This window comes from Balearica regulorum, chromosome 16 (genome assembly GCF_011004875.1).
Source record: "Balearica regulorum gibbericeps isolate bBalReg1 chromosome 16, bBalReg1.pri, whole genome shotgun sequence".
Taxonomy (NCBI): domain Eukaryota; kingdom Metazoa; phylum Chordata; class Aves; order Gruiformes; family Gruidae; genus Balearica; species Balearica regulorum.
The window spans coordinates 1,232,851-1,254,925 of record NC_046199.1 but is presented as its reverse complement, the minus strand read 5'-3'; the positions used below and the strand labels follow the sequence as shown (position 1 = coordinate 1,254,925).

Here is a 22,075-nt window from a genome sequence, read left to right as displayed (position 1 = left end):
GGAAATGTTTTCTTTGGATGGAAACATTTGCCTGGAGCTCCTGGAGGTGAAGCAGCCCGATTTCACCGTGTTCCCATCATCCAAAACATGTGAAGGGCAGAAAGTGCTCAGGAGCTCCGTGCCAGGAGTGTGCCCCCTCTCCTGCAGAGTGGCTATTTCTGCGAGCCCTCCTCAGCCCGCGGGCACCCCCATGCCTCCCTGCGGGCACAACTTTGCTGAGGGGGATGGAGCTGAGGAGCACATAGGGAGCGTCTCACTAATCCCAGCTGGCAGCCAGCTCCCCGAGCTGCACAAAGGGCCTTTTCATGCCCTGCATAAACAAGTGAGAGGCATGAAAGGTTGTTATCGCAGAGCATCAGCACGAGCAGCAGCTCAGGCGGGGATTCTCAAAATAACCTCCTCCCAAAAACACACAGACATGCACACCCCTTTTTCCGTGCTGCTGGGCTTTATGGAATAGAGGTTTTGGGTGCAGCCAGCTCCTCTGCTGAAACCTGTAGCCTGAGAGCTGGGCCACAGGCAGGACTTGACCCCTGTGCCTGCCAGGAAGGGCAGAGCTGGCGGTGAACCGGCGTGCACGTGCGTGCGCGTTTGCATGCACATGTGTGCATGTTCACCTTGTGTCAGAAGTGAGGAAGGACGCAACCACACTTCCACTTTTGCTGCACCCTTGTGTTTGTAAGTCTGACAAAGAATACTTTGCAATGATTATTACTGCCGGGCGGTGCGCTTCCCTGACACTGCTATTGCAAGGGCTAATTAACAGTTTGTCCTGTGCTTGGAAGGGGGAGCTCCAAGAGCTCCAAGGTGCTCTTCCTTGGAGGAGATTTCCTCTTCACAGCTACACCTATGAAGCTGGAACCATAGTGGCACCCCTATCTCATCTCTCTTCTCCAAGGAAGAGCAGGTAGAAATACACTCAAGGGTCACAACTGGAGGATGCGCTGGTCCTCTTTGCTTTCTATCCCATAAAGCCAGGCCAGAGTCACTGCAGAGTTAAATTGTGAGGAGAAAACTTGCTGGAATAAAAGAGCTTGGAGGCTCTCCAGGATATCTGGCAAGACCCAGGTGACCAAACCTATCCTACCATGGAACCATGAAACATCTGCAAGCCCTTGCAATTTATGCCAGTTTATTTCTATGGGCATTTGTGTTTTCTTACGTTGTTTCAAACTGATTCAATGGGAATCTGGCCAGGAGATCCTCACTTGGGTTGTAAAAGTGACCTGACTCCCAAGAGAGGGTTTCCCGTGGAGCTGCTGGCCAGCAGCAAGCAGGGCTTGCAGGCTCCTCCGTTCACATCGCCGTTGCGGGAAGCTCAAAGGTTTCCCTTGTGCACCACTGGGCAACAAAGGTCTCCAGTGCCCAACGGGCAAACGGACCGGCAGTTCCACCCAGCTGCGTAATGGCTGGGTTTGGTGTTTAAAACAACTAACTTTTCTGGATTTATTTGAATTTGATTGTATTTGATTTATCTGGAAAAGAAAAAAAAAAACCCTGAAAAAATGTCAGCTCCTTTAAATTTCTTTAAATTCTTTACATTTTCAGTTAAGCTCCCAAAAACCTCATAATGTTTCTACTTCCTCAGTGTTTTCTGGGGGTAAAAAAAAAAAAAAAGAAAAAAAAAAGTCTTACTGTCCCCTCCCTGCCACCCCATCTGCAATGTGTGGCCAGAGCAGGTATCTCTATCACTCCCATCATGGCAGCAGGAGTCGGACAGGGATGCAGGAAAGCTCATTTGCCTGTTACTGAATAACCGGAAGCGGGTCCAGCACACAGTGAGGTAATCAATAAGCTCACGGTTGATTATTTTGCAAATTAAGCTCTTTTTCTCTTTTCAGCAAGCAGAGGGCTTTACAGGTATGTGCATAAATTGCATTTTCTATGTCTCCAGGACTGTTAAAGGGTTTCAGGTTGGTGGTCACTGGAAGACAGTTCAGGCTGGGCTGTTTGCACCAGTGCGAGAAGGGGAGTGAAGGATTGGCTGGAGGAATTTCTTCTACATGCTCTTCTTCCGGCTCCTTGGCTTCCCAAGGGAACTGCTCCCTGTGGTGGGGACTGGGGAGCCGTACCAAGGGTATCTGTGCTCATAACTCTGCCAATGTGATCACCCACTGACTTATAATTCACTTGAAAGTGAATTTAACATTTAAATTTCCTACATTTTCTTTTAGAGTATGACAGAACCCGACCCCTTGAGGAGAAATCGCTATTTTTCCTCTGTCCTGAACAATGAAAACAGACAGTAACAGTCCTCAAGACACTGCATGGAGCTACAATTGCAATTATTTTTTGCAACAGTACAGTGCAACTTTTCTCCTCTACAAGTTCCCTACAAATTCAGCACAGCATGACATGCAAATGATGTCACTTGCAGCGCAGCCAACCCGAGGTAAAGCACCTATTCAGCATCGCCCCTTAACGATACACAGCGGTGGAGGGCCGGAGGTGAAAACCGTGCCTGCAAGGGGAATCTGAGCAGCCAGTTGAAATGCCTTTTATTGTAAATGAATGCCTTCCCACAACCTTTTTTTTTTTTTTTTTTGCTTTTTTTTTTTTTCCCCCCAAGATGTTCCTGCTATTTACCCAACTTTCCAGCTGGGCTTCTCCGAGGCACAAAGAGGCAGGACCTGCCTGAGTTTGTACAGTGAGTCAACAGCTCAGCAGGGGATTAGAGCCCACAATCCTGCTGGCATCGCTGCCTTGGCTCGAACCACTGGACCATGCAGCCTCGTTTCGTTCCTGGTACTCTCTGCTGGTATGTGGTTTGTCAGGAAAAAAGCCTCAGTGTGGCTAATAAAGGAGGCACTTTATAAAGCAGTAAATAAAAAAAGCCTGCCTCGTTCCAGCGCTTCATCCCAGCCATGGTGGTGTAGGGGTCAGGCTCCCTGTGTGAGCGGGACCGGCAGGATTCCCGAAGGTTTGTGGAGAGGAAGCTGAGGAGCAGCACCCGGAGGCAGCCGGCGGAGAACCTTGGCACCCACTGCTGCCAGACAGGCGACCGTGTGCTGACACACGGTGACGAGCCGCCCCAGGCCAGCCCTGGCTTGCAGAGGACAAGCAGAGGCAGCCAGGTCAGTCCTCTCCTGCTGGGGAAGGTCCCCAAGCCTCCCCCTGGCCCTGGAGACCTGCCTTTCCTGGGGTCCTGCACAGGGCTGCACCCTTCTAACTTCAGAGGACCCATACAGTAACTGGTGGCAGATGCGTGATCAGGTAACAGAGCAAACCAAAGACCCCGCGGGGAAGTCCAGGGGCACCACGTGCTGATCGGAGCCCTGCATGATGCAGCAAGTGCTGGTGGGTGCTGGGTACCAAGTCGGGACTAGCCACAGGCTCTGGGAACGAGGAAACTAGACCTAGCACTAAGCCGTGGGTGACACATCCCGTCCGTCCGTCACTCCTCAGCATCCGTGAGGCAAAGAGGGGAGTGTGCAGCGCACCTCTGGTCTCATTCCTCCTGTTGATGAGCACTGGTCTGACTTCTCCAAAGGTTTTGGCTATGGCCACAGTGGCCATTGCAGCCACACTGCGTGTTCAGTGCGTCCCTGCACCTGGTGCATCCATGCTGCAGGTGCACACGTGTGTGGTGGAACAACTGGCCCCCCCTTTTCATCTGCATTTCCTGGAGGGGGCTGCTTGCCCTGACACACCCAAAATACTCAAGCCAGGTCACTCGATGGTGCTGGAGATCTCCTGGGACTGGCTTATGGGTGTCCCACGCAAACACCGCATGCAGTGCTCTGGGGCTGTGAGCAGCGGGTGGGCAGCCCCGGATGCGCCAAGAAGGATCAGCCATCCCTTGGGAGAGCTGCAAAACCTGCCGACATGTCCTTCTGAGGCAAAGCTCCTTCCTTGAGGAAGGAAACCTCCATCCGGGGCTGCAGGTCTGGACGGGGAAGTGGCAGGAGGAGGCTCTGCAGGGATGGGAAGTGGTTTTTTGGGTTTTTTTTTTTTTTGGGGGGGGGGGGGAAGCAGCTGGTGCAGCTATGCGAGCTGAGCTGGGCCTGGTAAAAGAGGCAGTGAGGTCCTGGGTGCCTCTGCGGGACACTGCCCGTGGGGGGGGGGGGAGGCGAGGTCCACGCACGACATGCGTGAAAACAACCGCGAATGCCCACCGTGCCCATCGGGAACGAACCAGAACCGAGCAGCCGATCCCCACCCGGGCACTACCCGCAGCTGACGGTGACACGGAGCTCCCGCAACCCACTGCTCTGCCCGTGGGCGGCTCCCACGCAAACGTGGGGCGGGGCGGACCGCGGCGCTGCGGAGGGGGAGCGGCCGCTCCCCCTCCGCAGCGCCGCGGTCCGCCCCGCCCCGCGCTGCGCTGCGCTCCCGCCGCACGGCGGGCAGGCAGGCAGGCAGCAGGCAGGCAGCAGGCAGCAGGCAGGGCAGGCAGCGGCGTCGGCTGCGGCGTGGGGCCGCGCCCGGGAGGCGGCGGCGGTGGTGGAGGAGGAGGAGGAGGAGGAGGAGGAACGGGCTGAGCCGAGGTGAGCGCCCGGGCGAACCGGGGGATGGGGGGTGTTGCGGGGTCGGAGAGCGCCGGCAGCCTGAGATGTGCTGCCTGCAAAGGAAAGGCAGGCAGGGCTGCAGGCAGGGTTGCAGGCAGGCGCAGCTCCGCCGTCTGGAAAGGTTTTTCCGAGCCGGGCCTCTCCTTGTCGGCAGCGGTGGGAGGGAAGGAGGGAAGGGCGGGCAGCGCATCTCTCGTCGTGTCCTGCCTCCCTGCTCGCCGTGCGCGGCGGGATGCTGAGGTCGGGGCGCGGCTCCCCACGGGGGTCCAGCCGGGCACGGGTGGGGGGGGTGTATGTATGTGTGTGTGTGTGTGTGTGTGGACCGCGCTTCCCACCCGCGAAGGAGCAAAGCGGGGTCGGATCCCGCCCTTACGCCGGGATGAGCCAGCCCCAGGGAGCCGTAGCACTGAGCTGTGTGTTGCCGTAATAGCGTTCAACTGCCGGGCTGTGATTTCAGGGAGACGATTTACATTAGAGGGAGAATGTGGAGAGAGCCAGGAACAACTTGGAATGGGTCCTCGCATATTTCTGTGGTTATTTTTGGAGTATCGTCATATGGCGGGAGGTGGGCTCTGGAGGTATCCTTGAGCTCAGCATTTTCTACATAGACTGGTTACTCGGGAGATTGTAGTAGAGGACCTGCACGGCCCTTTTCTCTATCGGTGGTTTCTGTATAAAACACTATTTCTCTTGCTGTTTCCGCAGCGGTATTGTTTCCCTCCGGCATGCCCAGCCTTCATCGTGTTATGGTGGGGACCCTTCTGTGGACAAACAATGGTCTGGGTACGCGTGGTTGAGTATTCACAGTGTGTTGCAGGAGCAGGCGATGGAAAAGCTGTGTTTGATTCAGCTGTAGATGGTGTGAGGTGACTCCTGATCAGCCCTCTCTCCGCTGCCGTGGATGAGGTGTGGCATCCCCGGAGAGACCAGCCCGTGCATCAGCCTCCTTCCCGCACTCCACTGTCACTTCCCCTCCTGCTTTCTCATGCCAGGCTTGTCCAAAGTGATGTTGGTTCCAAACAACTTGAGGCGTAGGAAGGACATCGTTACTGAGGTCTGCTCCTTGGGGCTGCCTTGCAGATCTCCACGTCCTTTGCGGCCCACTGGAGGACTCGGTGTGTGTCAGATGCCTTTGACCGTGGCTGCGCAGGCTGGAGAGCTGTTCTGGTGGCCTTCAGCTGCATGCCCTTGTTGCCGTCGAGCAAGTTTGGAGCTGAGGGAAGGCTGCGTTTGGGCAATGATCCTTGCAAGAAGGGAATTACTCTTTAATTATATTTTTTCGGAGTCTGGTTTGGTAGGCATGGAGCCTGTCTGTGGAGGTCTCCCCAGGGTGCTCAGAGCCATGTTGGTGATTGGGACCCCGGTCTCTACTGTGTGCAGAGATGCAGGGCATGGTCTGGAAGCTGTGGCAGACCCTGGCTGATATAGCATGTGGCAGGTCCTCAAGCACCCTCTTTCTCCCAGAGCATTCCCAGGGGTAACCGCTGTGTCTGGTGTCACAGGACCATGATGTATCAGTCCCTCGGGGGTTGCGAGCCACCTCCCTGCTGGGAGCGGAGTATTCAGTCTCCTCTTCCATCCTTGTGCTGTGTTGATTGCTTTAGCCATGATGTCAGATGGTGATGCGGTCATTAAACCAGACATCGCCGTAAACAGCAGAGCCCTGGGTTGGGCTGCTGGGGTACGGGGGGTCTCGGAGGGTGTGATGCAGCTCTGGGTTAGCTGCAGAGCCCGTGTTTGTGCTGATGGTAGGCTGGCTAAAATGTGTTGTGATGTCCTCTTCCCCTGCTGTTTTGGTTACTTGTTGATCTTGCATCTAGAACTGTCCAGAATTTTTGTTTTTACCAATTTTTGAGAAATCAGCATTTTTCCAAAACTCTCAGGGAAGATGTTTTGTTTTGGAGGAAGCTTCTAAAAAAGGTTTTTGAAGTCCAGTGTTGTATTTCTGGTCAAAAAGTATGAGTGTAGAAGACAGCCTATGTTCCTTGTGTGTGGAGGGTGAAGGTGTTGGTTCCTTTCTTGTCCAGTGCTGTCACGGAGCTTGCTGGGCCCTCCGTTCCTGGGCTGCTGCCGTGGTTGCCGTGTGGTTTGTGGGTGGCCAGGAGGGGTGGCTGGGTCAGCTGAAGAAATCACTGCACTGTATACAGAATGGGGAAAGTCTTAAAAATCAATTTTCTTCCCTTAGGCAGTTGAGCTCCCTGTTAAGCTCTGGGTGATGACCTTGGTCCTGGTGAGGAGCTGGATCTCTCATTGATTTACAGAATAACCTTTCACACTTTCTGTTGGCAGCACCGAGCCCCTGTCCTGTATACAGCTCGTGTCACTCCGTGTTGCCCGCGTTCCTCCTTGCTCTAGTACTGCTGATGACTTCTGCGTTACTAGAGGAGGTTTGCAGAGACAGACCGACCAGTCAGATGCCTGATTAATTTTTTCCCTAAAAAAAAAAAAATAAAATAAATCTTTCCCATAGCTAATTAGGATTTCTAAATTAGGAAGTCACAGAGAATGACCTGTTGGTTAAAGGGCAGGGGGTGGGCTTGGCTGTTCCCAGGCTTGCTCCGGGTTTCCTGCCCAGTCTCGCAGACATCACTTGAGTGTCCTTTGCCTTAATTTTATGCGGCTATGGACTGAGGACATTTCCCTGCCGCCTCGGGCACAACGCTTCCTCAGTGACAGCTGGGATACCGATGGGGAAGCAAGCTTGTGTGAGGAGATGGGCTGAGTACGGGCTTAAGCTTTGTGGCAGATCAGCGTGGGCGTCTGTAAGGCCTGTGTTTAGCTATATAGTAGACTTTCATGCGGTGCCTGTCACTTGGAGGTCTGAGCCGAGTCTGAAGCTCTGTTTTAAGCATAGATGCAAAAGAAGAAATGCGAAACGGCAGAGGTTCCGCAGTCCCTGGTTGCTGGAGGCTCCTGTGCAGGAAGACTTGTGCAGCTACAAATACACGACTCTCATGCGGCGTCTAAAAATGTGCTTGCGCTGAGACTGTGACAGTGACGGCTGCGTGGCTTATTGTCCTCATTAGAGCAGTCGGGTGGCTCTGAGTCAGCAGGTTTGGAATTGTCCCAGGCGGGGCGATTGTGCCAGGGAGACCTGTGAGGTTCTGTGGTGTCGGGTGGGGGGGCTGGCCCTGGCTGTCCCCTTCGGCACGGGGAGCGAGCACGGACTCGCACTCACCGTTGGCTCATGCTGTCACTTAAGCCTGGAAAGAGTTGTATGTTATTTGTGGGAGCTGGGGGACAGTCTCTCTTGGGAGCTCCTTTCCAGCACCTGCCCTGTGCCATTTGGGTCCGCAAAGTTGAGCGTCACTACTGCCAGCTTGCCGAGGGGACCAGCCTTTCTCATGCGCATCACCTTGTCTGGATTGCAGGAGATGGGAAGCGCGGTGGGAGGACATGTTTGTCCTTTGATGGGGACATGTTGCAGTATTTCCTTGTGACTGCGGATCCATTGTTCCTCTCCTCCCAACCCTTGGGTGGAAGCCTGTGGGTTGTCCAGGACCTAAGTGTGCCTTAAAGGGAAGAGGAGGAGATCTGGGCAACCACACCTTCCACTGTGGAAGCACAGTTGCTTTCTGCAGCAGCTCTCCCGTCGCACAGCGTCCTCCTGGTGCAGAACAGGACGTTGAGCCCAGGCTCCCTGGATGTCCCTTGTCTTGGCTGATAGTTGCTTCCTCTGCCCTGCCTTGCTTCAAGGAGGTGAGCTGTTTGGGGGTGCGTGGAGGCATCTGTGCCAAGAGCTGTTGGGCTGAGCTTTTGTACAACTGGGATGGGAGCCAAGGCTTGCTCTCCTTGCGCTAGACGGGGAGCTGTGGGACTGTGTGGAAAGGGGCGGTCATCTCAGAGCCCTTGGTGGGTGATTTGGTACAAATACTCCATGTCTGCTTGTCCCAATACACAGCTGAGGGTGCTCTGAATTGAAGCTGAGAATTAGTGCCCTGCCTAGACTGTGTGTGCATGCCCATGTGCGTGCTCATGCACACTCCCAGATTTGCTGTCTGGGAGGATGGGAGTAGCGAAGAGAGCCTTGAAGTCTGATGATAATGCTCTGGAAGAGGAATTTCTTTGCATCTTCTGCCGATGGTGTGTCTTTTGCCCTCCGGAGGGCAATACTAGCTCCCTGGGGGGCTTAGCAGTGCCCCAGGCTGGGTCTGCCCCGTGCAGCAGCTGCTGTGTGCGGGAGCAGCCGGGTCTGGGTAAGCAGCATCCCAGGTCCGGTGTGACCACAGCACGGAGAGGAGACTGGGCTGACCCTATTGTGCTCAGAACATGAGACAAATGAGGCTGAAGCTGCAAATCTGCAGTTGCCAGCAGGTCAGCAGTTTTACTCGGGCACTTGGCCTCTTTGTGGAGATGAAATGTGGTAGCAGTTTAGTATCTGCTCCATCCCCCTTTCAGAAACCAGCCCTCTGCCCGCCTGCTATAACTGGACCCTGCAGCCATCCCACTGGGCTTTGCTGTCCCTCACCCCTTCTCGGTCCCAAAGACTGATGCTCCTTTGCGAGGTGTTGGCGATGAGGTGGAAACCAGGGCCAGGTGCTGTGCTGGTGTAAAAGGCATCCTGTGTTTGAGGCGATGCTGAATGAGGATTCACAGCGCAGCCCTGCTGCCAGGTTCCACCCACCGGCTCCTTCCTCCCTCTGCTCCTACTAACCCACTGCCGGGGTCCCGCTCGCTGCCTGGCAGCAGAGTGGAGATGTGTGCTGGCTGATATCCTTCCCCAGCATCAGATGGAGAGGAAAACACAGGGTGGAGTCATCTCTCGCACAAAGGAAACGTTGAGGTATCATTTCTGCCTTCCGTGGATTTTTTAGGTGGCTGGGGAGAGATTAAACAGGATCTCAACACATTCACAGCCCCCTTCCCACCTCATTTTCCTGTGAATCTGTTGCTGTCATGGTATCTTTCAGAAGCTATTTTTAGCTTTGCCTTTTTTTTCCCCTCTCCTCGTATCAAGCTTTTGAAGGGAAACACGTTTCTATGGGAGAACAGAATGAGCCATTTCACGAGACATTTTGTTATGGGCAGAAGGGCCGGGAAATCTGATTGTGCGTTTGAAATGACACATTCCCCTTTGTAATCAGCTAATCGTACTTGCTGGGGTGAGTGCCAGCAGAAGGCCATCCTGGCCGGGCAGAGGCAGGCAGGTGCGTACCCTGGCAGGCTGCGGGGCGGAAGGGGGGGGAATGGACCAGCCTTTCGCATCCTCCTCCTGCCCATCCGCATGGGACCATCACCCAGGTGGCCACGCGTGAAGGGCTGCAGTGCTGGAAGCAGTATCCCTGTGCGTGAGAGAAGGAATTAAATGTTCTAATTAGGTGCACTATTGATCTGGCAGTGTTTCTGCTGGCAGGAGTTCCTGCTGGGCATGGGATGGCATGGCACCTGACAGAGCTTTGTGTCTCTGCTTTGCCAGTGATGAGAGGAACGTGGCAAAGGTCTCAAGGTGGGAGAGTGGTGCTGTGTTAAGGCCTAAGGGGTGGTCATGCAGCTGGGTCTGCTGCTTGCTGTGGGAAGGTGTGATTTTTGACAAGAATACAAACCCAACGTTGATGGTGAACTTTGGGGTGGGAAGCTTCCAGCCTGAATTGTCACCAGTGTGGCCTTTCAGGAGATTTCCTGCAAGCCCTGATAGATGAAGGTCCTGCGGAGTGAACGGGCCAGATCAAAGGAAGCCTCCTCTGAGGTCTGATCTGGCTCTGGGTACGTGAGGCAGGGGCCGTTACCTCTGCAAATTCACTGAGGTTCTTCCGCAGGCAACCAAAAAGCGCTTTCTGGTAGTATGGCATGAGTAAATCCCTGTTGGTCACCTTTGTCTCACGTGCGATACACCGGTAAGAAATGCCCCTGGCTCTAGGGTGGCTGTTGGAAGCGCAACGGGACGTAGAGAAAATGCAGCTATCCGTGCTGCGTTTTGGTGGCAACTTGCGCCGTTGCTGTAAGCCCACCTGGCCACTTCTGCTGCAAGAGCTGTGGAGCTCAGGGCCAGCCCGGCACGGTGCTGCTGGCTGCGGCAGCCCGGCGTGTGTAGGCAGGGCAACCTGCAAGGCCCATGGTGGTGTGGTCCATGGTCATCTCCTGCTGAGTGCTGGCTGGGCTCTTCCTTCTTGGCTTGCCAGAGCTGATGTGATCCCAGCGCAGGGTGGAGCCGGGCACAGCGGGACCTCTCTCTAAGGTGCCCTGAGGCTGCCGTGCTGCCCTGCCCTGCCTATGTTCCTGCTCTGGTGGACATGTGAAGGGGACAGTGTGAATCCTTGTCCCCTTCCTTGCCCTTCGTTGGACCCATCAGCGTTTTTGCAACTTGCTGGCCTACATTCAAGTGAGCTGGGCGCAGCATACGGCTCCCTCGTAACTGCAGCCAGCGGTTGAGCCTGCCAGCGGTGCTGGCTGGGATCTGCCGCTTGCACGGCCCGGAGCCTTTGTCTGGCTGCCGTTGGTGTCCCAGCGCCTGCTTCCACAGCCGGCACTTGAGCTCACCCCGTCAGGGTCAGGCTGGATGATTGTGATGATGATGTTGTGACAATGTGGGTCGCTGTGGGATGGTTTCTAGCCCAGGGCACTGTCTGTGGCTGCGATGGTGTATGCACCGGCCGGGTGCTGGGGAGAGCTGCATGGCAGGAGATGGTGATGCAATTTAGCATGGATTTTTGCTAGCAGGAGTGTTACGGGGAGCTGCTTGTTTGCAGGCAGAAGTGAGCAGGGCTGGGGGAGGGTCTAGCTCTCACTGCCTGTATTCTCAGAACACTTCATTAATATTATACTAATTGATGCAGTAACTCAGATCCCAAAATGTCTATAGCTCAGAGCCTGCTGCGGTGCAGACAGCCCCGGTGAATGCTGCTTCATGCAGCAGAAGATGGGAAGGAAGGACAGTCGGTGTCTGATGGAAAGCGCAGGGGCTTTATTTGACAGCACTAACACAGGCAGGTTGGGGAGCATTGAGTGCCACTGCCCTGCCTTTGGTGACTGCATCCTCCATGCTCCCTCGCAGGAGGTGCAGCCCTGGTGAGCCCCAGGTGCCGGGGCTGCTGGCGCAGAACCCCTTCTTCTGGGTCTATTGAAAGCTGGCTGCTCTCCTGCCTGTCTCCCTGCCTGTCTCCCTGCCTGTCTCCCTGCCTGTCTCCCTGCCTGTCTCCCTGCCTGTCTCCCTGCGCATCTCTTGACTCACCCCTGAGCTGGGATGGAAGGAAACTGAGTGTACGAACCCAGGAGCAGCACAGGGCCCCCATAAAAATCACTGGGCTTGGCAGAACCACAGCAGGACCACAGAGGCTGTGCCGAAGAGGGGACAGAGCCCCACAGATCCCCGTGGCTTTGTGTGACCGTCTGTGGGTCGGAGCAGGAGCCACTGGTGTTGGAGTCCGTTCCCTGGACCAGCTTGGCCCGTTGGGGCAGCCATGTGTCCTGCTGCTGGGAGAGGGCAGAGCTCATCTCCTGATGGGGCTCTTTCTCTCCCTTGGGCTTGGCATCTGCACGAGAAGAGGAGGGAGAAGTCTGTCGGGGGCTCCAGGATCGAGGAGTGTGCGTGTGTAGGTAATGGCATGGGCAGCAGCCTCCACATGCCAGTGGCATCCCTTGGTCCGTGGGCAGCGCAGGCTCTGTGCATCATCGCGAGTGGGTCGGGAAAATGCAGTTTCCAGGTCTGGGGGAGCAGTGAGCTGTACACCGGGGTGTGCGTTCAGCTCCCGTGCTGGGCACTGGTGTGGAGGTGTTCAGGCCCTGTGACACGGACCCCAGGGTGCCTGTGGGTGGGGGGACCTGGGCGTGCGGGTGCAGCCAGCATTGGTGCCAGCTGGCCAGGTTCAGGCGTGCCCCATGTTACATCCCAGCCCCGCTCCCCACACAGTGAGGCAGCTGAGTGAGTAAAACCAGTCTATGTGGTGGCTGTGAAGGAATCTGTCCCTGGTGGCAGGGGTGCATGAGAGCGTGCCCGGTGCCAGCGTACGATGAGATCCTGCTTGTGCTTCCCCTCATGCGACAGCACCAGAGAGCTGGGACAGGACCGCACGCACGGTGGTGGCTGTAGCTCCCTCCTCTTTCCATATCTGTCATGCAAATCATTTGAGGGTGCAATTTCTCCCTGTTGAAGGGTGATTTTGTTTCCTTGGAGGTGCCAAAGCTCCCAGCGTTATTGCATCAGGTTTTCTGCCTGGGGGGCAGCAGCAGGTCCTGTCCTTGTCCAGGAGGGAATGGCCGGAGCCCCATGCAGTAGCTGCCCAGCCACGGATCAGTGATTGTGTGTCGCCGTGCTGCTTGGGGACTCTGTCCAAATGGAAAGGGGAACAGCTTTTGTGCCCCAAGCAAGCTCCTGGGGAAGGTGCTGTGGATCGGAGTCGCTCAGGGCAAGCTGTGTTGGGCTACACACAACTGACGTTTGCTTTCAGAGAGTGAAAGGTTTTTGCTGAATCCATGGGAGAGGCGGGTGCTTTGCGCAGGCGGGCCGTCCTGCCTGCTTTGCTTTTGTGCTTTATGGGAGGATGGTCATTGCCTGTTGAAGGTATGTTTGAAAATTAACCCTTGGAAAAGCTGAAGGTATCCTTGCTGTGCTGCGAGACTGGTCTTTCTCCGTGTCACTGTAGTGCCTGCTGGGCAGTCTTTCCTCCCCCGTTAGATGCAGTTGTCATCTAAAAAGCGGCCCTGAAAATGCTGTGGCAGGATTTGGGCTGTTCCTAATAAAACTGCTGATTTTACTCCTGGTGTGCCAGAGCTGCTGGTCACTCCATGGATGAGTGAGCGAGGCTGGCTCTCGTGGGTCCTGCACTGCTGACCTGCATCATTACCCGGGGTAAAAGTCCTGCTGACCAGATGTTGCCCTCAGTGTTACCGTGGAGGCCGCGCCGGTGAGCCGGAGGGACGAGTGACAATGGGGTGGCACAGATGGCCCTGAAAGGAGAACTTGGGTAGCGCCCGGTGGCGCGAGCCAGGAGGGTATCTGTTTTACTTCTTGGAGGTGTGTTGGTTCTGCGGCACTGCCTGTAGTAAATGTTTGCTTTTATCACTCAAACGAGCAGAGCTGGCTCGCAACGCGTGCGGCAGGCAGGCTGACTGCGTGAGAAGATGCTGTTTTCACATCAGTCTTTTTGAGAGTAAAGCGGCATCTAATGTAATCTGGAGCTTACGTTCTCCAGCAAGCAGATTTGTGTGGAGTCTAAACGCAGCGCTCGAGCCGTGCGGGCACCATCTTGTGATGTAGTGCCTGGCTAACGTCCGTGCGCTTGCCATCATCTCTGGGAAGGGCTTTTTTTCCTTCTCTCTTTAACCAAATCTGATTTCTTCTTTGCAGGTTCTGAACTGTGCCCGAGCAGCACGCTGAGAGGAGCCCCTGGAAGCAGAGTGAGTTTATCCTCAAAGCTTTTATTCTCCTTTCCAGATCCCACAAAAGGCTGAGTGGGTTTTGTAGCGTAGAAGGGGTTGCTCAGCACGGAGCCGGTGCTGCAGGGAGGCTCATCTGCCAGAAACCCCAGCAGGACTGGAAATCTGGCCTGCTACCACCAAAGCACAAAACTGCTGGGCTTGGCCTTGTTCTGGCTTTCTTTATGTGTTGGGATTTTTTTCCTGGTTTAGTTAGGAGTTGGGCAACAGAAAGGCTCCTACCGGCTGCTCGAGTCGTTGCCCACTGATGGAGCGACTTTGGGACGTCACGCTTAACGCTGAATTTCCATGCTCTTTTTTGTGTGGAGGATTTGAAGGCAGCGGCGTGTTTGCAAACCAGCCGTTGTGTTTTGTCGGGTGTGGATCTGAGCCTGGGGGGGTGTGTAAGGGGGCACGGCCGGCCTGAGACGCATCCTGGGGAGGCTGGCATCCCTGGGCACCCGGGAGCAGAGGATGGCAGAGGACAACGATAGGTCTGAGCTGCAGAATTAAATTGCTGGGATGCCCAAAAGAGTCGAAGGCTTGTGGCGCAAATCTTCTCGGAGACCCCTGGGGTCCCTCCAGCTGGGTGGACTGCTCCGCTCCAGGGCCCCGGTGCACAGTGGGTTTGAACGGTGCTGTCAGTGTGACACCGGGGGTGAACCACTGCCGCGTGTCCTGCGGATGGTGTGAGGCCGGGGATAGCTGGGGGGACAAGGTCTCGCTTCTGCTTTCGCCCCCTGACGTGCAGGGTGAGCCTGGGAGGAGAGCAAGGCCGCAGCGCTCCCCTCGCTCTGGGCCTAAGACGGGGGGAAGGTGTCGTCATCTGAAAACTGGGGACAAGGAGCTCCGTGGCTGCACGCCGCTGTCCTGGCCCTTTCCCAGGTGACAGGCGCACCGTGGGCCTCACTGCATCCACGGAACCCCGCTGCCCGCAGGAGGCAAAGGGTGCAGAGCCGGGCAGCGCCCTGGGTGCGTGGGGGGTCTGCGTCCTTGCCGAGGGCCGTGGTGGGCTGCTGCGATGTGGTCCTCAGGGCTAGGGGTGTCCCTGGCTCTGAACAGGGCAGCTCGTTGCTTTTTATGAGTGGTTTCTCACCCGTGGTGCTACAAAGACCGTCCCTCCAGGAGGGCTCTTTGTGTGTCCGGCAAGACGCCAGCTCTGCCCATGTCCGGGGCCACACATCTGTAGGGAAAGCAAGGAGAATGACGGGGATTCTTGTCCCGTGTCTGTACGCTGAAGAGTTTGGGTGCTGGAAGACCAGTTTTGGAATTGGGGGCAGAGGTGCGGGCCCAACTTTGGTGGTGGATTGCCTGTGATCCTACATCGCTGCGTGCCTCAGTTTCCCTCTGGCACGGGGCAGGGTGCCTGTGTGCTTCCGCTCTGGGGCTCTGCACGAGGAAGGCTGGGCACCAGCCGCCGCCAGCGTGGGAGCATTCGGCTCCTGGGCCATGCCTGGCGGGAAGCTCTGCCCCGGCGTGGGGTGAGTCCCTGCTGGGGGTCTCTGCATAGGGGTGGCCTGGGGAGCAGGAGGTCGTACAGCATCTCCACGGTCACCCGTGGTACCCAGCCACCCCTCACTTTCACTGGTGGCCTCAGTGTCCCAGGTGTAGCTGGGGGTCGGTGGCACGGGTCTGGGTGTCTTTGGTTTTGTGTTTCCGTCTTTCAGTTGCGTCTCGTGAGCCAGCACCAGGGACTCGGGGAAGCACTTGCACAGCAGAACTGCGGCGTGGCTGCGCACTCTGGGCATGCTCACAGAGCCATGTGCCGGTCACCTGTGGGTCCCAGCTCTTTGGCAAGTCCCAGGTCAGCTCCCGCTTTGTGCCGAGGGAGGTGTCACCCCACTTCTGGAAGGGTTGGTGGTGCTCCCATCATGGCACAGCGATTGTGCTGGTGATAAGCTGTTCATTGCTCTGTATTTCTACAGCTCCCTCACAGCTGATGTAATATCCTACCTCCTGGATGTCATGAAGGGCTTGCTGCTGAGATTTGGTAGGCAGGAGTGAAAGGAAAGGACTATCTCCTTGGGAGTTTGCTTGAAGGAGATGCTCATCCATCAGTTGGACTAGATAATTGTTGTAGATCCCTTCCAACTGAGCTACTCCATCCTCCTCAGAAGTGGTGCACGAGATGTGACCGTTACCTTGGGGAAAATGGCACTTTGTAGTCACTGCTTTAAACCCTGAACAGGGCTCTTCTGGGGCTGCAAACCAGAAGATGACGACTGTAGTCAGAGAGCTTGGGCCTTCCTTTGGAAGGAAAGAGAAGGCAGAAGAAGGCAGGGCTGAGCATGTGCCTGAGCTGGGCTCCCTTCGGTGGCTCCCCTTGTTCTAGGTGCTCTTCACCTACTCAAGCTCCTCTCCTCTTCCAACACGCTGCTTACAGGCTGGCCTTGTGGTTTCCAGGGTGTCTGGTCCTGTGTTCTTGCAGATGAAGCAGCTGATCTCCCCCGACTGCTCTATTGCAGTGCAAGACAGCTGAACCCGTGGTCTCTACCTTCCTCTGCTTGCTTCTGTCCGCGAGCGGTGATTGCCATAGGGGCAGCGATGACCTCGAGACAGGAGCTGCTCTCTGCTGTCGCTGATGGAGGAAGGGTGTTCGCTGGTGATGGGTGGCCCACGTGGTTTGCAACACCCCTGCCTGCTTCTGGTGTGTATCAGAGGTGCCTTGCTGGTGCTCTGCAGTGGTCACCCATGGAGTGCAGCTGGGTGAGTTGGGTTCAGAGAGCACTGGTTGTTACCATAACAGCCTTTGGTTCAGTCTCCCTCTCCGCTGCACTGGAACAGCCCTGTGCTCCGCTCTGGTGCCATCCCTGTGTAAGGGTTGGAGTAGGAGGGGAGGGATGGCTGCAGAGCTGGTGGTCCTGGTGCCTACCTGGAGAGCCTGGTCCCTACCTGGGATCTGATGGCTCCATTTGACCATGGCACCTCTTGGACAGCCCCCTCCCCATCCAGAAAAGCTGATGGGGGCCAGCGGGGCATGGCCAGCTCTGCAGCCCTGTCCCCCAGGCAGAGCCCCCCGCGCTGTCCAGATGCGGCACTGAGATGATTTAAGCCCATAACTCTGCTCGCAGGAGGTTCCTAATGGCTGCAAAGTGCAGATGAGCACAGAGCAGTTCCTGAGGTCCCTCCCCAGCACCCCGGGCAGGATTAGCTCCTCATTACAAGAAATGGCCCAGGAGGCTGCAAGGATCACTTTTTGCCTGACAAATGCTGTTGGTCAGTTTTACAGAGTAGTTAGGAAGATGAAGCTGTTTTCCCCCCCACACCCTGCACCCTGTCCAGTGGCAGGACCCTGGCTGGGCAGGCGGCACTGCGGGACCCTGGCACAGCCATCCGGAGCTGGCAGCGTTGTGTCGGTGGCAGTGCTGTGCCTCCTTCCCCCACCCTGGCTTGGGGCTGCCTGCGCACTTTCCTCTTGATTTCGGGCCCATCCTCGCTTCGAGACATGCCTTGGTCAATGAAGCTTGCTCTGTGCCACCCCAGCTGCTTTGGCCTGGGCTGAACAAACAGGTTTGCGGTATGTGGCAATGTGTGCCCCGAAGGCTGGTGAGAGCTGCCAGCTCCCTCAAACTCAGCCTGGGAAAGGCTGGCTTCTGGCCAAACACCCTGCTTGCTTTGGCTGGTACTTTTAACCTCTTCTGCATCACGTCAGTTAGGAGCTGTGTGGGATGAGCTGGGATGCCCACTCGTCTCTGACTCCTGCCTCGTTGTTGAAGGCTTCTCTGCCTGGGAGCTGTGCTGGGATCTTTGACATGCGGCACTTTCTGCTCGGGCATCAGAGGATGGGGCTTGCTTTGGAAGATGCAGCTTTGCTGCTCCACTGGCTGTGCGGTCGCTCAAGTGCTCGGCAGGTCTCAGCATGGCAGAGAGCTCTGTTCCCACGTGATGTACCACCCTCACCACTGGTTTTGGCCAAGGGTGTGAAGGGCTGAGCCGGAGTCCCACCTTGCTAAGCTGGTGATCCTACTGGGGCTGGGTGGAAAGGAAGAGCTGTCTGTTCTCAGATCCCTGCGGGGGAGGACTCGTCACCTGGGACTGGCGTTTCAGCAGCTTTTTCTGCACAGCAGGACCCAAAGGATGCGAAGCTGCAGGCAGTGTCTGACCAGGCACGGTGTGGGGTGGGGATCTGCAGGACTGGCTCCCAAGGGTGGGTGCGAAGGCTGGACCACGTGCAGGAGAGCACCCGGCCCTGGTGTGGCGATGCTGCAGGGCATCATCTTCCAACTGATGTGTGTTGGTGATGGCACCTCTCCAGGCTTCTTCCAGCCCAGCACCCCCACAGCCCCTGCTGCTCTCCCCTTTATTGTGGGACAGAGGCTTAGAGGCTTTTGATTTTCCTTTCTTGGTTTTCCTCCCTTTTGCTGAAGAAGTTAAACAGTGTTTGGACCACTTCCCATCCTCAGCAGCTACAAGAGCAGGTGCTGAGAGCTGCTTGGTGGGAGGCCAACAGGTTGTATGGGTCATGATCGGCTCCCCTCATTGCAGCTTGCTGCGAGAGTCCTCAGCATGACTGGTATTTTCTCTACTGTGGCATTGTTGAGGGACCTCTGGAAAGGGCCAGCTCTTCATGGAGCCATATGCTGCCCCAAGACTCAGGTCTTGGCTTGTGTCCTTCCCCACCTGCATTGGTAGGGCAATGCGGAAGCTGGCGGGGCACCAGATGGAGCTTTTTGCTGCAGTGAGGAGCTTTTGGAGCCTCTAAGGCCACCAAACGTGCTGGATGGAGAGTGAGGTTGGGTCTCTTTGGCAGTGGTGTTACCTGGAGGATGCTCATCCTTCTCCCATGTCCAAGCGATGGCCCAAGCCATTTGAGGCAGCTGGCACTGAGACGGCGTACGGTGCTCTGCATGTAGCTGCTGCGCAGGTTCCGCTTTCCTCCAGCCGAAAGCCCAGCGGTGCCCAGTAAGTCCCATGGCGGTAGTGGTTGGCGGTGTGAGCAGGATTGCTGCTGCTCCTTATGATGCTTCTTGTTCCTCACCACAAGGTTATGTTTTAATGATGAATTTTGGATGGAGAGGGCAGGAGGGCGAGGGAAGGAGAGGGCTGCTGCAATCCTGCTGCAGATTCAGCGTGGCTTTTGCTGCACATGACCGCTCAGCTGCAAGTAAGAAGGCGCTGGTACCCGTGTTGCCGGGGAGACGGAGACATTCAGCCGCTGGGGAGACTTGGGGGATGCTGCGGCCGTGCCAGGTGCATTGCCATCCTACCCCTTTGCTGCCACCTGTGACAGCCCCAGTGGCTGTCCCTGATGCTGTTGCAGGGGACACAGTGCTGAGTGGTGCGCGTGCTGCCTCGCACCAAGAGACATTGGTGATGGGGCCCATATGCCAGTGGCTCCTGGTGGCTGTGGCTGCACCGGTGCCCTGGAGAGATGCCCCGAAGTTGGGGCAGGCTGGGGAGAGCTGGACAAACGTGGGTGCTTCTGGCATGGATCAGGGACCCACGCCCCAGAGCCATCCTCAAGTGTGTCCCTTGTGCTGGCCCCGGTGGGGTGATGCTGGTGGGGGCTGAGAGGCTGTCTGGGGTGGCAGGTGGCCTTGCCACCTCTCAGCTCATCCACCTGATGTCTGAGATAGGCAGCTCCATCTCTTGGAAAGTCTAGACTTCTCTGTTCTTCTAGAAGGCACTCATCATGGGCCACCTTCAGGTCCCTGATGAGTGACCAGAGACCGACAAGCAGAGGCATGTGGTGCCATGCCAGCTCGGGGGTGAGCACAGCGTGCTGGTGCTCTGCCAGGGCTACAGCCCTGCCTGCGTCCCCACATGGCCGTCACCCATCCAACGCCTGGTCCAGGCAAGACCACTGTGCTTTCCGCCTGCATGCCCAGCCCTGGGCAGCTGCCTGCGCTGTTCCCCCCATGCACCTTCCTCCCAGCTGTGGGACGGGTGTCCTGCCTACTGTCTGGAGCAGGAAGCAGCAAACCCATCGGGGTCGGCTGCCAGGCATTTCCCTCTTGTTCCCCTAATGCTGTGGTGAGAGCGCTGGAGCCTCGTGCTTGTGGCAGCCGTGGCGTCGCTGCTCCGTGCCCGGCAGCCCTGGAGCCACGCTGGGCTCTGTGGGACGGAGGGGTCAGCCTGGGCTGGACCTCGCTGAGCCCAGATCTGCCTGGGAGCCGCCACTGGCTTTGTGTCCCCAGTGCTGGCTGAGGCTGCCCGGTTTAGCTGGGAGGGAGGGCAGGAGGTCCGGGACACAAATTTCTCCCTTGGGTTGTGCCGTGGCAGGGCCAGCTCAGCTGCGGCAATGGGGTCCTGCTCCCTGTGTCCCATCTGTGCTGGGAGCAGGGATTTGTGCCCTATGGATTGGGACCTTCCTCTCTGAGCACGAGAGCAGGAGGCACTGGTGATCACCACGGGCTCTGCCCACCGTGGGGATCTGCCCTTGGGCGTGGTAGGGAGGAGAGGCTTTGTTCAGGTTTGCTTTTTTTCCCCCCTTTATTTACTTTCTTTCTTTTTTTTTTTTTTAAAACTTCTCCTCCAGCCCTTCCTTCTGTCATCATTTAATTGTCCAAGTTCCCTGAATACACGTCACCTGCCTGGGGGTAGAATTTGAGACACATCAAAGCTAGATGAGCTTCTGCAGGCACTAAGCGTACATCCTCTGGGAGCTAGAGAGAGATTAAACAGCCGAGAAAAACAACTGCTCAGGATTGTCCGAGAGGTAAAATGGAAGGGTTGGGGGAGAGCGAGGGAAAACCAGCAATATTTGCTTACCAGAAAATGTCTGCCTCATGCTGGCTGGCGTGGTGAGTCCCCCCTGGGGTGAGGCCTGGAGGATGCTGGATGGGGGAACACCAGGCTGGAGCAGTCCTGCAGTGGGAGCGGGGGGGTGTCCGTGCATCTCTCCCAGTTTTGAGCCTGGCATGGGTTTGTACAGCTGTTTCTCAGGATTATATCTGTGCAGCACCTAAATGACTCTGATTCCTGCCGCGCCCCTGGCAGGGTTGGCATCTGGTTGTGTGGAAGCGGAGGAGCGGTGCCAGGGATGGAAGAGGTTAAAATTAAGTGGCAAACTTGGTGTCATACCTGGGATGGAGTCCTCCATGGGGTCTGCGGGCACAGCGTGGGCTGGTGTGGGTCCGGGCAGTGGGAGCAGACCTGCACCCAGCCAGCTGCCTGCGTGCAGTGAAGCGCTGCTGCCTGCGACTGGCAGAGACCTGCCTGCACCTGAGGGGTAGATCAGACTTCAACTGTCAGTTGAGGGGGGGGCGGGGGAGCAATTTTAAGCTTTGCATTTGGGAATAATACAAAGCAAATGGAATAAATCCCAAGCGGTGGCATTGTTTGTGGGCTCAGGGCCAGATCGAGCCGGTGCTTGAGGAGGTGTCAGCAGCTTGGTCTCTAGCAGAAGCTGGTTGCCTGCTGCACGAAGGAGCACGGCGTGCGCCTTAGCAGAGCAGCCTGCCCTGGCCCTGATGGTGCCTTTGACCAGTCCTCTGTGCCTTATTAAACCTGTATTCAAAGAAGAATGGGGTTTTTTTGGAGTTTTGTTTGTTTGCTTTAAAAAAACCTATAGTAGTAGGAATTTTGTTGTATAAATATCTGCTTCCCATATCTTAAAGAAAACCCCAACGCACCTAAGATACTCTACTCCGCTTCGCTGAAGAACCTTTGTTTTTGATGATGCCAGTGAGCGAGCTGGGCATCGGATGCTGGGCCACGCCAGCCAGGAGCATCTCTCCTGCCATTCGGCATGGCCCTGGGTGCGGGTCCAGGGGAAGGTGGGGACCTTTGGGAGACCCAGCTGCAGGTACCTTGGGCTACTTTAAGGCACAAGGCTTGGCCTCCTGCGGTGCTGGCACCCAGTGCCGGGCTGCAACGAGGCTGTTATGGCAGGGTTGAAAGGTTGTGGAAGTCCCCCAGTTTTTTTAATGAGACTTTGGGGCGATGTGCTGGTGACCGCAGTGATTTCTTGCAGCACCGATGATTAATCAGATTTCCAGGTGGCAAAGTGAGGGAAAAGCTTGGTTTGCTCTATAGCTCTGACCCACGAGAGGTTGGACCTCTGGTAGAGACACCAATGCTGGGGATAGCTTAAGGAGGCCCCAGAAGGTCTATTTTCTGGTCTTGATTTTCCATGGTTAATATAGCAATTTCCTGCTCCTCTTTCCAGCCAGCTAATCTGTCTTCACTCAGAAGTGAGATGAACAGCAGCATAAATTGCAGGCGGTGTCCAAAAAGACGTTTGCAAGAACAATTCTCTTCCTCAAGTTCCAGCT

General features: G+C 56.3%; 1 protein-coding gene across 17 annotated transcripts in view; it reads left to right on the top strand.

Annotated features, from left to right (window-relative positions):
* Window positions 1-4,306: 4,306 nt before the first annotated feature.
* Window positions 4,307-22,075, top strand: part of EPB41L1 (erythrocyte membrane protein band 4.1 like 1) — a 69,158-nt gene continuing 51,389 nt past the window's right edge. For 5 of the 17 annotated variants that reach the window (XM_075768238.1, XM_075768235.1, XM_075768231.1 and 2 more), the window contains exons 1-2: window positions 4,315-4,487; window positions 13,792-13,841. The gene's annotated coding sequence lies outside the window, so the exon portion shown is untranslated. Of the gene's footprint in view, window positions 4,488-13,791; window positions 13,842-20,337; window positions 20,518-22,075 lie in introns of all 17 variants that reach the window. The other 12 variants (XM_075768225.1, XM_075768227.1, XM_075768224.1 and 9 more) reach the window with 6 other exon arrangements.